The sequence below is a fragment of the Emydura macquarii genome, unplaced genomic scaffold (genome assembly GCF_026122565.2).
Source record: "Emydura macquarii macquarii isolate MOO-44397 ecotype Brisbane River unplaced genomic scaffold, CSIRO-AGI_Emac_v2 contig_691, whole genome shotgun sequence".
NCBI lineage: Eukaryota > Metazoa > Chordata > Testudines > Chelidae > Emydura > Emydura macquarii.
In genome coordinates, this window is record NW_027130828.1 from 1,077,049 (window position 1) to 1,089,195 (window position 12,147).

The following is a 12,147-nucleotide window of genomic DNA, read 5'->3' on the forward strand; positions in this document are numbered from 1 at the left end:
TCGCCATCATCCCCCCCTTGCGGCCAGGTCATCATCATCCCCCCCTTGCGGCCAGGTCGCCATCATGCTCCCCTTGCGGCCAGGTCGCCATCATCCCCCCCTTGCGGCCAGGTCGCCATCATCCTCCCCTTCCAGGGAATCAAAGTCCTCCAAGGCCAACTGTCCTAGGCAGTCCTCTCCACTGCCTGGTCTGTGCCACTTCCCCAGGGGCTGGTAGGGGAACTGGGTCCCACCCTCTGCTCTGGGTTCCAGCTCAGGGATCCTCTCAGCAGCAACCCAGGTCTGCCCTACCTCAGACCTTGCTGCTTTCCCCTGAGCCTCTCCTACCTCTCTGGCTTTGCCAGCCCAACGCCCTCCTCCCAGGGAGTGACTGTCGAGTACTTGCCTCAATAGTCCCAAACACTCATCCCTCCTCCCAGGGAGTGGCTGCAGACTGCTGCCCTGCAGCCCCTTCTGCTCTCAGCCCCAGGGCTTTACACAAGCTCCTCTGGTTCCAGTCTCACTGAGCTGCATTTCATTAATCCCTGTTTCCTGGCTCCTCCTGCAGCTACAGCCTGGGGAGATAATTGACCCACCTGGCCACCCTAACCCCTCCACGTCTTGTGTGGGTTGGACACCCCATCACAGGCCATTCTGTGGATGCAGCCTTTTGACTCCCTGTCAGAGCTGGACACAGTGGGACACACAATGGCATCGGCAGTGCACACATCCTGCCTGTTCTCAGCCAGCTCCCACCACCCATGAGCGGGGATCTGCAGTCAGCTGTCAGCTAGGCAAACAAGGGAAGGACCCTGCTGGCTCACTCACTGCCTCTGGCTCTTCTGCTCATGGATAAGAGTAAGAGCAAGCAGCCAGGCCTGGAGGCCACTCTTCAGCTGGGAGGGTCACACAGCAGAAGCTTAAAAGAAATCTGCCAGAAATGCAGCCCAGCACTGCCAGGAAATGTTTCTTGTTCCAGGAGGTGGAGCCGAAGTGTTCAAACCCCAGCCTCAGAGCCACTGTTCTGGCTGTGACTGCCTGTGGTACATGCATGTGAACACGGGCCACGCAAGAGAGACTGGCAGAGAGGGGCGAGGGAATGGAGTGAGCCATGCTAATCAGTAACCATGCTGCATCTGCAGGGCCTGGGAAGGGAGGTCAGGGACCAGGCTAGGAGACCACAGCCAGATTCTGAGCTCTGTGCGGATACCAGAACATGCCGGAGAACTAAACAGGCCCTGTCCTTATGTCACTGCATCTGGGACGAGGGAGCAACACTGCTCAGCTAAGCTACCCCATCCTGAGCTTCCCACACCCTCATGCAGAAACCCGCTAGCTGTCTTGAAGTATTTGTTGACAGGTTTCAGACCCACCCAGCTGTGCACAGGGCTGGCCTGTGCAGCCTGGAGAGGCTATGGTTGTTACACGCCCCCTGCCATCCCCCCCTTTGTCGCTCACTTGGGTCTTGTTCTGCACCAGACTGCGAACTCTGCAAGGCAGGGTCTCTGCTCCTCGAGCACCAGTGCAGTTCAGTTAGTGACAGCAAACACCAGGCAGCACCTAGCGCTTTCCCCTAGGTTCTGCGACAGGACAAACAGCACTGAGCATGTACAAGAAACATCCCGCAAGTTAGAGAGGGAAAGGAACAAGCTGGAAGCATTTGTACCTACCCCAGCAGCCACTCTGTCCCCCTGCCCACAGAAGGTCCAGCGCTTTGGCCAGTCCATTTTTCAATGTCCTGTGCGATGAAACTCCCTCATTTCCCGTGGGAGCCTATTCCACATCGAGAGCGCGGTTCTGTTCTGAAAAGTGCTGAGCGAATCTGCTCCATTGACAAGTATTGCATGAGTTTCCCACAGCCGTCCCTGCAGGTTCACCGGAGAGTCAAGCTGGGTGCTCCCTGGCCCAGACAGCACCAGCAAGAGAGCCTCTGTAGTCAGAGCCTCCTTACAGTTCTGCGAGATGCACAAGGCAGAAGAGAATTCAGCTCCCTCTGCCAGAGCTGCGTGGGGCTGCAGAACTCAGCATGGAATCTGGATCTGGCCCAATAACAATAAGCAGAAAATTCCCAAACAAGCCCGTTACTTTATCTGTAACATCGGTCACTCTCGTTCTGAGACACGCAGAGAACAGGGCGTGAGAAGCTCCCAGTTTTCCATAGCCACCTGTCATCATGGACTCACACTTCAATAGATCGCTTTGGCCCTGAGCCTCATGGGGATGTGGGGGGGGAGAAGGAAGGTGGCTGCTATGGGGCTTCCTGATCCCAGCACCCGGCACAGCCGGGCCCTGCTCTAGTCTGTGCCCTGGGTACAAAGGGTGGACTTTATGCCAGTGGAAGATCAGGTATGTCGGTGCTTGGTTCCACCAGGCCTTCTTTCCACCCACAGGCGGCCCCGAAATGCCTGGTGTGACCCCCTTCTACTGGGGACTGGGGACAGCTGGGGTAGGAAGTCCAATGAGTTCTGCTAAGCACGGCGAGTTCTCCATCAGCTGTCAGTCCTCGGGGCTGCCACTGCCCATGCAGACCATACTGTCATGCTGAAAGGTGCTGATGAGTGCCAGCAGGGGAGTCTCGGGTCCAAAGACAATCACAGACTCTGCAGAGCCATGGTGCCAAGCACTCTCTCTCAGGCTCAGCGGAAGGAGCAATTCAGCCTCTGCATGTCACAAAGTCCGCTGCAGCCCATGGAGGCCAGTGCCCAAGGCGCTGCACTGCCTCTGGCGGATCGGAGCTGACCTCTGAGGAGTGAGACTTTCCCTGCTTGCAAATGCAGGAGCCGCTGTGTGTGCCGAGGCAGAAAGCTGTGAGGAGTGTGAGCGGGACCTGACAGGCAGCAGAGGGAGAGTGCATCCTGGGCACAGAGCTCCCTGGAGCGGCAGCCCCGGATGTCTGAGCAAGGAGATTGCCTGCTGCTTATTGGTTTCCGCTGGGCCCAGGGAAGCAGGACTGTGCGCTTGCTGTGTGTAAACAAACAAGGTTACACCAAGACCAGACCTGACTCGGAGTGTCGATCCCCATCTGAATGGAAACAGCCCTGCAAGTTCCCAGTATTGGCCAAAGGAGCAGCAGCACAAAGACACCAGGTGGGGCCTAGGAGAACACCGCACCCCTCCCGTTTCCCATAACCCAGATAGTGCAATTTTGTCTTGCTTGATTTCAACCTCAGCCACCTCCAGCCCCTCCAAGCCTGGACTGTCACATTGCTAACAAGCCAGGCTGCCTCACATTCCCGCCGAGCTCCAGAGAGAGCTTGAGAACTGGACAACACCCGCTGAAGAGCGATGCTTCTACTTCGAGTGATTGCTCATGTCCATTCCAATATAGGTGAGTGCGCGCCCCGTGCATGGGTTCCCGGAACTCTTTTCCCCTTAGCAAGCCCCGTAGGGCTGGCTCCGGCGCCCCTTGGAGTGCCGCGCCCATGCCGCGGTATATTGGGTGCCGCCGGCCCGAGGGCCCCCAGTTCCTTCTTTCCGCCCGTTGACGGTAGCTGGAACGTCTGCCCCTTGCTGAACAGCAAGTAGCAATCCCTGTTTCATCGTTGTTGTTGTTGTTAGCGATAGTGTTAAGTGTAGTTGTTGAGTTGAATAGTTAGACTAGTGTTAGAAAACAATAGGTCGTTAGCCCTCAGGGGCTTAAGGTTGGGCCATGCCTGGCTCAACCGGTTTTAAGGCCTGTGCCGTTTGCGGCAAGGCTTTCCCTGTAAGTGATCCTCACGACCGCTGCCTCCGTTGTCTCGGGGAGCAGCACCGTAAGATAAGTGCCGGATTTACAAGGCCTTCAAGCCGCGGACCCAGAAGGAGAGGGACGCCTGCTTGAAGGCCATCCTGATGGAGTCCGCGCTCCGGCCGGACTCCGAACCAGCGCGATCCCCTGCGGCACCGAGTGTCTCCTCGGTGCGGAGCGCCCCATCGCACCAGAGTCGTCTCAACAACCGTCGGTGCTGAGGAAGAAGAAGCGGCAGGAAGCCGCCCACAAGGACTCCCCCGCGCCACCAGTCGGGCCGGGGGTTAGGCAGGAGATGCCCCAGCCATGTGCCGTGGAGAGTACTCTGCACTGGCATCTCCGCACAGGGAGCCTCCCCCGACTCCTGGGGGTGGGGGAGCGCCCCTGCAAGGGCCGTCGGGTGCAGGGACTGGTGTCTCGGGGTAAACCGGTGCTGGGTTGCCCCAGTGGGTGGTCGAGGCAGGAGTCCAGGTCTCGCCCCAGACGGTCACGGAGGGTAGAGAGTGCGGGCTCCCTTCCCAGCTCTGGCACCGAGTCGTCGAGCTCCGTGGCACCGCGGGTGGTCCGAGGTTCAACTGTGAGGCGACGTCGCTACAGTTCCGCCTCGTGTGGGGCTCGCACTACACCGAGTGGCGGAACATTACCTCGGACCTTTGGTCCTCGGTGTAGTCCGCAGGGGCTATGCCCTCCAACTCACGGCCTTCCCCCTGACTCTCTCCCTACCCCGTCCCTCTTCAGGGACCTCTCTCACGAGCAACTCCTCATACAGGAGGTGGATTCTCTCCTCTGCCTTGGAGCTGTGGAAGAGGTTCCTCCACGGGAAAGGGGAAAGGGTTTTTACTCATGTTATTTCCTCATTCCCAAGACAAAGGGGGGCCTGAGGCCCATACTAGACCTCCGCCGGCTGAACAAATTGATCAGACGCCTCAGGTTCCGTATGGTTTCCCTAACCTCTATCATTCCTGCTCTAGATCCAGGAGACTGGTACGCTGTCCTCGACTTAAAGGACGCTTATTTTCATATTACTATTCTTCCTGGTCACAGACAGTTCTTCCGGTTTGTGGTAGCTGGCTCCCACTACCAGTTCTCGGCCCTGCCCTTTGGCCTCTCGTCCGCCCCCAGGGTGTTCACAAAATGCATGGTGATGGTGGCACACCTGAGCCGCAGAGGGATTCAGATCTTCCCCTACCTGTACGACTGGCTGATTCGGGGCAAGTCCAGGGCCCACATGAGAAACAGCCTGGCGCTCACCTGTGCGATATGCACCAGCCTGAAGCTGCTCCTCAACAAGCAGAAGTCCACTCTCACCCCGGTGCAGCGCATGGATTTCATCAGGGCCACCCTGGACGCCACCTATGCCAGAGCCTTCCTCCCACAGCCTCGCTTCAAGGCCATGGCTGCCATAATCGAGAATCTTCACAGGTCTCCCACGACGACGGCCAGGCATTGCCTCCAGCTGTTGGGCCACATGGCAGCCTGTACGTATGTGGTGGGGTTGGCTCGCCTCAAACTCAGGCCTCTCCAGACGTGGCTGACCTCCATGTATGCACCAGCCAGACACTCGTTGAACAGAGTGGTCATGGTTCCTACTCAGGTCCTGACCTCCCTGGATTGGTGGAGGGACCCAGGGGAGCTACTGAGGGGTGTTCCCTTCAGAGACTTGGAACCAGTGATAACTCTTATCACGGATGCCTCGGATGTGGGCTGGGGGGCCCACATCAGCAGCGACCTCAGCACCCAGGGCTCTGGTCGGCACAGGAGAGGTGTCTTCACATCAACGTCCGGGAGCTCAGGGCAGTCCGCGTGGCCTGCAAGGTGTTCCTCAGATTCCTGAGGGGCAGGGTGGTGCAGGTCCTCACAGACAACACAGCGGCCATGTTCTACATGAACAGGCAAGGGGGGCATGCTCCTCGGCCCTTTTCCAGGAGGCTATTCGTCTTTGGGACCTTGCAGTGAGGCACGACTTCCACATATCTGCCTCTCACCTCCCAGGGGTCAGGAACGACGAGGTGGACCACCTCAGCAGGTCGTTTCTACCCCGCCACAATTGGTCACTGCACCCGGAGGTGGTGACTTCCATTTTCCGCAAGTGGGGTGTTCCCCAACTGGACCTGTTCGCGTTGTCCTGGAACAGGAAGTGCCCGAGGTTCTGCTTGCTCCGGGGTCGTGAGCCGGGCTCCATCTCCAACGAGTTCCTCATCGAGTGGACGGGGCCCTCATGTATGCATTTCCACCCATTCCGTTGCTGCCCAGAGTCCTCTTGGAGATCAAGAGGGATAAGGCGGACGTCATACTGATCGCCCCAGCTTGACCGAGACAGCACTGGTTCAGCATGTTGCTGGACCTCTCCATCGCCACGCCCATGCCGCTCCCGAGGCGTTACGACCTGCTGTCCCAGGACCAGGGTCGCCTGCTGCACCCGGACCTGGTCTCCCTCCACCTGACAGCATGGAGACTCTGTAGTTGGCGGAGGGAGACAGAGCCTGCTTGGTGCAGGTCCAACAGGTTCTGCTGGATAGCAGAAAACCTTCCACTCAGGTGGTGTACCGGGCCAAGTGGAAGCGTTTTACCTGTTGGGCGGAGTCCCGGGGTATCCCACCGAGCTGTTCGCCCATACAGGCGATCCTGGAGTACCTGCTTCACCTGAAGCTGCAGGGTCTAGTTCTGGCCTCCCTGAAGGTGCACCTGGCGGCCATCTCGGCCTTCCCCCAGCTGATGGAAGGGCGTTCCCTGTTCTCCCACCCCATGTCAGTCAGGTTCCTCAAAGGGGTGGAGAGGCTGTATCCGCAGGTCCATGACCCGGTGCCTCCCTGGGATTTGAACCGGGTCCTTGCCGCTCTGACGGGGCCTCCCTTCTTAGCGCTTCACAGACTAAGAAGATATCATCTGTCTCCCCACTGAGTTCACAATCTCACAAGAGAAACTGAAGTTTCTCAAGACAGACTTTTCAGAGTAGGGCGGTGGTCGTTTATTTAGGTCATTCACGTCCATGGAAATAGGACCACATGTTATGCCTACAGTTGCATATTACATACTTGTGTTGAAGACTCAATTTCTCTTTCTAAATAAAGGTGCAAAAGAACACTAGAGCCAACATGGTCCTCGGGGAGCATCACACTCATTTTATCAAGCACCAATCAGAATTCACCCAGCGCAGTCCACGGGGAGAGGTAACTATGTCAGGTCTGATTAGCAGCAGGTTAATAATGCGAAGGGCACATGCTCGTACTGGAGCCGGAGCTGCAGTAGACAGAAGGGAGGCTCAGCAGTTGCTAGAGGTATGAACAGGTTAAGGCTATTTCAGATTGGCTACAAATTGCCTGAAATGCAAATCCCAGGAATATTGGAGCTGCAAACCCATATCCCATAAAAAATCCCCAAACAAACAGCAAATGTCAGCAGCTGACGGCGCGGACTCTATACTCTGTACATGCAGTTCCTGGCTGTTAATCTGAGAGCGACACATTGGTCATTCTTATTCATTGTGATGTTCATTAGTACCTGGGGAATTAGTTACTAAACAGACACAGGTTACCTGTGTTTTAGCTACTGGTGGAAGTGAGCACTTCAATCACCAATTCTATGTTTTACAGCTGTAACGTCAGCAGGGATGAATGTCTTTGGACTCTGATTTAACGCACAGTTTGAAAAGTCAGGGAACTGGTTAAGGTGCTGCAATAGCAAGAACTGTTACAAATACCTGCAGCAGAACCAGGTATTAAAACTTGTTAGTGTATTTGGTTAGAGCAAAGTAATAAACTGCTATGTTCAGTCGGACTGGAATGCAAGCATTGTTGGGAATGTGGTTTTAGCTCTCATGCTCCCTACCTTTCCAATGGCTGCCCTGTGGGGCATTTCCAATGGCTTGCATGGAAAATACCCACAGGAAAAATGGGCTTAGATGCAGAGAATACACAAAACAATATTGCAAAGAGAGCAATGCAACAAAAACTAATCATTGTGGCACTTTAGCATGTATGACTGAAGAACAAGAGACCTGTTGCTGAGAGGCAAAGGGCAGCTGGGCTAAATTAGCTGAGCAAGTTTGAGTCTGGATAGTGTCATTAGGAGAAAAGCAGAACTATGCCATAAACTCTAATGAATGCATTAATGGATGGCTTGTGCCTCTCAAAGGGGGAAAAACGGTTTAAATAAAGTTATTAACACAGCCCACCTGTGTTTGGCTCTTGGACAATGTTGTTTAAATAGCCCATTAACTCTTGAAGTAACTAATCTTGAAAGTGAATATAGCCTTTCTGAAGTAGACATTTAACTGCATTCATATAATTCAATTAGATTCAGCATTCTTAGTCCAAAGCCGGTACTCTATGCTTTCATCTCTAATAATGGAGCACAGACAAACTTGGGTAATATGGCGTTAAAAAAAGAATATGCATTTGTAATCCTAACCAAAAATAAATTGCTGGACTGCCTCACAAAACAGGATGATATGTAAGAGCTACGTATATTATTAATTATTATTATAATTTAGTACAGAATGTGAAATTTACATCTAATGCTGAAGTCAATATGATAACAGCAAACTTGGCGTTTAGAGCCTTATTTCCTTAATCTCACAACAGACATTGATTTATTTTTACTCTGTGCGCAGTTATGTATTTTATTGATTTATTTTTGATAGCAGATACTGTTGTAGATTTACTTTGCTTTTTGAAACAAAACAAAAACAAACAAACATTGGCCTTAACCAGTTGATCCAGTTAATAAATAGTTAAAGCAAATTCATTAGGAAACAGGAATTTTATCGATTTAGTTAAAGGTTTCTTCCTATTTATGTCACTGAGAAATGATAAAATTCCTTTTATCACTCTACAACTTGTTAATGTTTTACCCCAGGACCACTTCATCTGTAATAAACATCTTAACAAAATATGCATCCCTAGGGAGGAACTGTTAATTTCCTTGAGGCCTCACACATGTAATAGGTTTTTATTGCATGCAGGTGCTTTGTGAAATTGCATTGACTTGTAATAAATGTCCAGTAAAGAGCAGGTAGCACCTACAAGGGGGAAGTGTTTGTGCACCTGTCTGAAGAGAGACTTAACACACCCTAACCCTCCATGGGCTTCTTCTCAACTCAGCATAGGAGCATCATTGAGTCTCACCTTAAAGGGTGTCTGCTGCACCTAGTCACAACAAGGTAAAATGCTTGGATACTTATAATAATGTTTAACCAGCTTAACAAGTGAATGCTTGGGGAATTTAACATATCTTTACATATACTTATAACCATGCAAGCTAAGTTATAGCATAAATTCCAATTAAAAAACTCCTTAAATCGGGGGGGGGGGGGGAGTGCATGATTCTTTTCCCCTTACTTTTTATTTCGTAATAAATATGAACTTAAAAGAATGTTCATGAAATGAATGTATCTTTTATAAACAATTATTTTATCTAACCTTGAATGTTTCCTATTCATTTGTTCAATTAAAGAGTTACATTTAATAGAAATAAACTTTGAAGTTTACTTTAAAATAATGATCAGTCTAGTAATACAAATGACTGTTTGAACGGCGGTAGATTTCTTTTTAAACTTCCTCATTTTGAAAAAGTTTTTGCTATAGAATTTTGTAATGATTTATACAAAGGAGAACTATTCCCTATGTTTGCTGTCAAAGGTTTGTTTTAAAAGGAGTTGCTATCCTGCTCATCATGGTACTGGAGGGAATGAGAACACTGCATTTCAGTAGAATTCCAACCTAGCGTCAGAATTAATCATATGTGCATATATTAAAATTCTCTCATTGTGGCTCCACAATCCTTTGTTGGTGTCTCCTTAATCTACTGCTACTGGAATGTTAACAGTGTCAAAAAGTAGAGAATTATATCCTCTAGGGATGGGAAAGTAGGAGATGTTTCCAGAGGGAAATGGTTCTAAAGAATTAGCTAGTTAATATTAACCATTGCTATCCAGGAAACCCTGAGTGCAGCATAGTCAGTCTGCAAAATTAACTATTCTGTATATCTTATCTGAGCACGAAGGGTCAGCTGCTCAGGGACAGTTCTTGTGAAAGTTCGATAGTTCAGACCCATTCTTTTCCCCGTGAATATTTTTTACAAGGCTCACAAACTATGGACAAAAGGAGGAGTTACAGATGGAATTCAGATATGAGCCTGGGGATTTTTAGTAGCTCACACAGAAATTTTTCAAGAAGAGAGCACATGAAGTTCCTTGATCAAAAATCCATCAGCAGCCTGTTTAGTATCGAGCACCAAATGCAGCTTGTTCAAATGAAGCAATTGGACTTGTCCTTCAATAAGACTTAGGAGAAATGGGTTCAGAAGCAACTGAGTCTTAGGAGTCAAAGTCTCGCTTTCAGAAAAGGCACAGGAAACTCCCTCGACCTCCTGTGGGACTTGGGCTCCCACATGCCTCAGTCTCTTCTGAATGTGTGCCAGGCACTGCAGAACATTTGACCTATATCCAAAACAAGGAGCTCAGCATGTTCTGATTGTCCCCTGAAGAATGATACAGGCATCTTAGTCAAACCTTCACTTGAGACCCTTGCAGACATATTGTTATTGGACAGAAGAAGGCCCCGATTCAGGAAAACATTTAAACACGTGCTTAATACTTTAAGGATACACTTGAGTTCTTTTGATGCTCTACTGAATTGGACTAATATGTGGGATAGTGCAACGTGAAGTTAAAAATCCAACACTACTGAAACTGAAAGCTTTGCAAAGAAAAAAAGAACAGCAAACAGATATACCAAACTGACTCAGAGCTTCTGAAGAGCAAAAGCTGAATAATTCATCACTGATTAAATGGAAAAATATATTCAGTGCTATGGAGAAAACCACTCCCAAACTGAGAATAATGAAACTAGACAAATTTGAAATCTTGCCTGAACAAATAACAAATATTAGAGAAAAGATTGAACACCAGCCACTCTGTACAAGTATGGGAAGAGCTGAGACCCAGGGTAAGATGGAAGATAGGGAGATGAATGTTGGATTTTTAAAGAAAACAACTTGAAATGAGTAAGAAGAGACGATGAAAGAGAAACAATAGTTAACATCCATGCTGGGCAAAGGAAAACATAACGGTTAGGGTAAAGATCGGTAAGTCCCCATTTCAACAATACACCTAGGCACATGCTTAACTTTAGCTCATGAGTAATTCTGTTGAAGGCAATAGGAATTAGGCACGTGCTAAAGTGCTTTGCTGAATCAGGACCTAAGAGACTGGGAGACTACTTCCATGTGGCATTCCACTTGCCTGGAATGAGACTAAGATGAATTGTCATTTGCAAGGCTTCTCTGAAGGAACTGCAGAGCAGAAAAAGTTGCACAGGTCACCAGGAGCAGGAAGAGGCTCAAAGTAGGAGTAGGTGGTATGCTAGTTACAAGAGATGATGAAGAATACCAGATCTGGAAACAAACTGCTGAGATGTGACCATAGTGATTAGCAGTACACCAGGCAGCTGGGACACTGGTATCCACACGTACAAAGGGAAACATGGAAGGCAGCAAGCCTGCTGTTTGTGTTTTACCATACTCTGAGATCAGACAAGAGGGACTTCTTATGGTTTGCTGACGTTCAGAATAGGCAGGAGTCACCTACACACAATGAGTGGAGAAGGCTGCTTGGGATGACGCTATGTTGAACAATTTAAAGCAGGGGCAATTGGCTTTGTGTAGCTATTTGGTGCCATCAGGGCTCAGAGTGATATGAGCACCAGTCACAGGAGGGCTAGATCCATTGCCTGATACACGCTAGTGCTATGCGTGTGCACTAGTGGTATGGAAATTGCCAGCATCTGACCTCCAGAAGACTGAAAAGCAGCCACCAGTCGCACCCCCTGGGAGCAGTCAGGATGGAGTCATGCAGAGCTGCAGAACACGAAAAAACCAGCGAGAGAGAGAGAGCTCCCCACACTGCCTGTGACAGCTGCACTGGGCGAATGCACTGAATAGGGTGACATCGTTATGCCACTCTGCAGTGCCATCGCATATTGATGCAGCTGTGACAATCCCATTGTACACAATCACACCACAATGACTCTGGGGGCCCCGGAAACTCCTTTCACCGCAGTTGAGCACTAGGAATAAAGAGGCTGAGGGTGAAGAGGAACTGGAAGCAGTTTGGAGAAAGAAGAAATGACGACAGTGGATGGGGAGGAATTAGAAGTTATGTCTGCATGGACCATTCACACCAGAGAAGCAGAAGGAAAAGAGCAGGTCATGAGGCTACGCTACAGGCCTTGGAGTAAAGAAACAGAATTACAAATAGCAAGTTCCTCACTTCTCTTGGAGGACTCCAGGCCCGATGGCTAAGCCAATCATGCCACGAATCCTGGGCTCTTACCAGTGGCTGCTGGGGACTGAAACAGAAAGGGGAATTCTCACTGCACCGGCCGACGAGGAGGGGCAGCTGCTCGTTCCTGCCAGAGGGGCTGCGCTCTGAGTAGAGGAAG